The following is a 5632-nucleotide window of genomic DNA, read 5'->3' on the forward strand; positions in this document are numbered from 1 at the left end:
CATCGGACTGCAATTCCACCTTTAACTAGATTTGCTTGATCGATTCCCGAGAAAGTGATCCGACAGCAACAGTTGCTCACTGTTATGACGTTAATTTAACCAAGTTCCCTGTTTGGAGTTTTTTTTTGTTTTTTTTAAAGGGGTGCCAAATTGAAAAAAAATCCACCTGTTGAGGACAGTCCAGTGAGTTGGAGGACTGGTTGTGTTCAGATGCTAGTCTGTTATTACAAGCAATAGCTTTGACCAAATGGTTGAGGAAAGTATGGATTTTCTTTTTAATTTGATTGGATGCTTGATGCACTTGCTCACCCCCCCTCCCCACGTGCCTCTCAACCAGTGGAAGTGCCTCATCGAATACATTCCAGGTAGCTAAGGCGCTTTGGCCTTTTTATATTGATAATGGAGGACAGTTTTTATGTCGCTTGTTCCGTGTCGCCCTCCGTGGTTTTTGGAGGAGGTGAACAGTCTGACACAAAGAAAGTAAAACTGTTGAATGTATTTTTTTTTTCTTTTTTGTTCCAGCCATGTGTTTTCACTACAGTAATTTCTTATGGAAAAACATGTTTGTTTTTTCCTTTTTTTTTTTTTTTTTTTGTAAGTATTGATTGCAGTTAAGTCAATAAACCCCGTATTTTTGGAAAAGTTAAACCTGTTTCTGGAGTTTCTATTACGTGTGCTTTCAATTGGATGTTCAAATGTCCAGATTTATAACCAACTTAATATCTAAGCTAGTTTTTTAGATCAGATTTACTGATATGAATCAGTTTATGGGTTTTAATGCAGAAAAATAGAAAATTAGATTTTTGTTGTTGGAAGATTATCTGAGAATTGGCTTTTTTTTTTTTTTTTTGGATGAGCTGAAGGGAGTTTCACAGAGATAGAAGTTGATTGGTGAGCTACTCTAGGTTATTGACCTGAGAGTAATCAAATTTGGTTACACAAAACCCCAAATATTGATCAGTGGATGCTGTAACCATGCAGTTTCCTAGAATAAAAGCCAGTAAAAGGAAAAAGAGTTTTGCAAAGGTCATGGTTTTAAGCTGATCTATGCATTGGACAGAGATCTAAGTCATGTGACTTGTCCATTCTATGCCCCCGTACTCCATAAGTGACCACTAAAGCCCAACCGCGTGCAAAGCAGGTTTGATGTCTGCAACAACGGGCTGCAGCTTCCTCTTCTTTACACTCGAGCTTCTCGGTCTCTGGAAACTTCCATCTGTTCCTGTTGACACGCTCTCAGATTGCCAGAAGAAATTGGGACAGGAAGTGCCTTCCCTGCACTCGGCGTTTGGTGCTGACTCGTCATTGCTGACCCGTGGAGACCCGAGCGCTTCACTCCACAGAACCAGAGGTCTGGTTTGAGTTGCAAACACATCTTTTTCCCCCTAAGACCCAAATATTTTCTTAAAACTTTAAAATGTGTTTGGGTGACAACTCGCATCTGATTTATAGTAGATTACCTTCTTTTGAGGTTAATAAATCAATAAATAATTCGACTTTAAAAAAAAGGCGAGAACATTTAAAGAGTTAAAGAGAGAAATGAATCCAGTGTGTTGTTGTTGGAAAGCATCCACAGCTGCTGATGCAGGGCGTCCACTCACTAAAACTTCTTCTCATTAAGTAGCTGCCAAGTTTCCTTCCATTCCCTTTAGTTTCATTGATAGATGCACTGAAAGAGATAAATGAGTAACACATATTTGCCGTTACAGCTACAAATTTCTGCAGACTATCTCCAGATGTGACGAGAACAAATCTTTGTCAGCATCAATCATTAAATCCTATCATTATCAATATAGGCACACCCTTAAACTAGTTATTCTGCTGTATTTTGTGAGCTGCTCTTGTGTGTTTAAAGACTGAAAGGAGAAGTGTCTGAAGCTCTGAACCAGGTGAGCACCCAACATGTCAGCGTGTGTGGTTTGAAGCGCACGAAAGAGGGCTGTTTCCTGTTTGTGTGGTTCGTGCAAAAAGGCACCTTGACACAAAGCGCCAGGAAGTGGCTTTCTGAACCTGTGAAGGTGGCGGGTGGAGGATGGAGGGGGTCGTCTTGTTTTTGAGACGAGCTTCAAAATCAAAAGAAGAGAAAGGAAAACAAATTCCATTACTCCTTCACCTTTTCACTGCAGGTCACTTTCCAACATGCATGTGTGTTGTGGTTCATCCGTTGTGTGTGTGGCCGTGCACTCGGCGCCTAATCTCCACTCACCTTTAACCAGCTCTGTTGGGCAAGAGAGTGCGGCAGCATGTACGACTTTGTAATGGTGTTATCAGAGGAAGGTCTACCTTCTTGTTTGAGAAAGAGGTGAGCAAATAGTTCTGATGTGCTAACTGTTACTTATCTGCCCTCCCAGCTGAGACCGGTGTCGTCTGCGTGCGTGCATGTGTGTGTGCGTCCGCAGCGTGCTGCAGGTGCTGTGCAAGAGATAATTAATCACCGAACGAGGGCTGAGGTCAACGTTGACTGTGCAGGTTAGGTTACAGAGTATTCAGAGGTGGCTTTGTCTGCAGAAAACAGAGGCACAATCAACCTGCTGCAGACACACATGCCAGAGCACAGAGACCCGCTTTTCCAATCCTCCACCGAAGCAAAAACCGGTTCCTGCAGGAGGAGAGTCTTCTTGGTTGGGCAGAGAGTCATTGCAAAGCTATTTTTGCTTAAACTTTGGTGAATTACAAAATCAAAACGACGTTTAAGCCAAAACATTTTTGAAAACTCAATGTTTTATTGAATGATAAATGGTGGATATTATGCAGTGTTCCCTTGCTGTGGATAAAAATGAACCCACAACAGACAAAACCTGCAAAGTAGCCATCTTTATTTTTTTTTTTACAATAGTTGAAGATGTTTTAGGGTGGTAAAACTACACATTTTTCTCAGACAGACACAAACTTTTTCAATTTTTTTTGTCTCTCAAAGTTCAAAACTTCATTTTAAAAAAAGTCCAGAATTACAAAATAAAAAATATCTTCTAGCAATCAGATATTTATGTAAATGTGGCAATGGTCGACAGCCAATCAAAACACAGAACATGATGAGGGGTTAAAAAAAATATTCAGAATTGAACTAATATAAAAATCATCAAAACAACGAGAGAAAGATGAACAGCGAAGAACCACTTTTTTGTTTGTTTGTTCACCTTTCAGCACTCCGAAAGAGCTTTTACTGATTTGCACAGGTGGTTCAGGAGGAGTTTTTATGCCGGATGCCCTTCCTGACACAATCTTGTATTTTCAAGGGACAGATAGACCCAGTTCGGGAAGGGTCTTGCCTAAAGACTCACTCTGGGTTTAGTTTGTTGCACGCCCTTGGAAGCAAACCCAGGTTTCCCGCATGCCACAGCGCTTCACAGTGACAGCCACATTCACCCACTCAGTCACACACTGATGGAGGCTCTGCTGCCTTACAGTAGTGCCAACCTATAACCACCAGGAGCAATGTGGGGTTCAGTGTCTAGCCTAAGGACTCTTTGACACTTGGGCGTGAAAGCCCAAAACCAACCTTGCACTCCTTTACTGCTCTACCTATTAAGTTCTACGTGCACACTGCGTTTGGCAATGGGCGTTCAAGTGGCCACTTCCAATGAAAAGTCTGTGTAAAAGCGAGTAAACACACATTTCTGGCTTCCACGTTCTAAACTCTCATGTTCACGTGTAGCAATGCACATTTTAGACTGCATACAAAATGTACATTAAAAGTAAAACACGGTCAAACTTTGACCAATCAGGGACCCAGATTTGGTAGTGACATATGAATGGCGTCCCTTCTAATTCACGTAAGACCCAACTCTTTAAAAGTAGATCATGGAGGAGAAATAGCAGATTGTGCTCAGCTGTATTTTTTATGACACCAAGTTTTTTATATATGGGGAATAAAGCTGCGAAAGATAAAGTCTCGAGCCAAATTCACAAGATTTGCACCAATTCGACATTTTGCACCATGCCTCTTCCATCTCTGGGTTATGGTGGTTGACACAGCTCCCATAAATCCAAAAGACACAACACGACGACAAAAGCCATAACGGAAACAAATAACTTTTTTTTTTAAAGTTTCATTTAGTTTCAAGCTATTGGCACTTCTTGAGAAGTACAAGATTTAAACGAGATTTGTTTGTAATCCATGTTTGTCTGAAGTTGGTAATTTAATCTGTCAATATAATAGAAAAATGAATAACAAAAAAAGTCCATTATTAATTCTGTGCTTCGGTTTTTGTAATTGTGTTGTGGGCTTTTGTCGTCGTTCTTTGGCATTTGTCGTCATGCTTCTGCCTTTTGTTGTTGTGCTTCGACTTTTGTCATCATGTTGTCACCTTTTGTTGTCGTGCTTTGGTTTTTGTCGTCATGTTTGCCGACTTTTGTCGCTGTGCTACGGCTTTTGTTGTTGTGCTTCGACTTTTGTCATCATGTTGTTGGCTTTTGTCTTCGTGCTTCAGCTTTTTGTCATCGTGTTGTCCACTTTTGTTGTCATACTTTGAGTTTTGTTGACATGCTTTGGCCTTTTCTCGTCGTGCTTGGTATTTCTCAGCGTGTTGTCTGCATTTGTCTTCATGCTTCAGCCTTTTGTCGTTGTGCTTTGATATTTGTCGTCACGTTGTCGGCCTTAGTTGTAGTACTTCGACTAGTGTCGTCATGCTTTGGTGTTTTGTTGTTGTGCTTCAGTTTTTGTCGTCGTCCTTCAGAACTTGTCGTCTCGTGCTGTCGGCTTTTGTCGTTGTGCTTCAGCTTTTCTTATCATGCTTCGGCTTTTGTAGTCACTTTTTCAGCTTTTGTCATTGTGCCGCTAGCTTTTGTTGTCATGCTTCAGCCTTTTGGTGTTGTGCTTCGGTTTTTGTCGTCGTGTTGTCGGCTTTTATCATCATGCTTCTCCTTTTGTCGTTGTGTTGTTGGCGTTGCATTTATGTGAGTCGTGTTGACCACCTTAGAAGGCAGTGATCGCGTTCTTGTAAACAGAATCAAAGGAAAAAGAAGAAGAAGCCCCTCCCTGCTTATCTAGTGTGAACTCCATAGGATAAATGCACGTTCAAGAATGCGCGTTCAGTAGATTTACACTTCTTTTAAGTTGTGATGAGTGAAACAATAGCAGGAAACATAATCAACTCGTGCAATAGAAAACATTACACCAACATGGCCACCAGCTCTGGTAATCACAAAAATAGGGGGGCTGTTTTTTATCATCAGCAGCTCTATTACTGCAACTATTTGCATCATCTGCATCCCTTCACCTTTTTAGCAATCAGCTGTTGAAGCCCTGCAGGTAAAATGTGTCAAGGGCATTCGTTCTTATCTTAATGATTTCAGAATCCGGATGATGACATCACAGATTATCAATCCAGTTAATATGTGTCCAATATGTGACTGTATTTTCACAACTACTAGTCTTTGAATGAATGAGTTTTACAATTCTCTGAAAGGCATTTCTTGTGAATTAGCTTTTGGGACATTTTGAGTCAATGACCTGACGCTCGAACTCGACTCACCCACCATTCAGCTGGTTGGATAACAGTCCAAAATATAGGTTAGTCTGTTCACATAAGTCACATTGTTGTGTAAAACCACGTTTTTCCTGTTGAAGTAAAACCCAGAAAAAAATTGGACACATTTTAGAAGCAGTTCAAAACATAACTGAACTCTTTCA

Source organism: Oryzias melastigma, linkage group LG22 (genome assembly GCF_002922805.2).
Source record: "Oryzias melastigma strain HK-1 linkage group LG22, ASM292280v2, whole genome shotgun sequence".
Taxonomy (NCBI): Eukaryota; Metazoa; Chordata; class Actinopteri; order Beloniformes; family Adrianichthyidae; genus Oryzias; species Oryzias melastigma.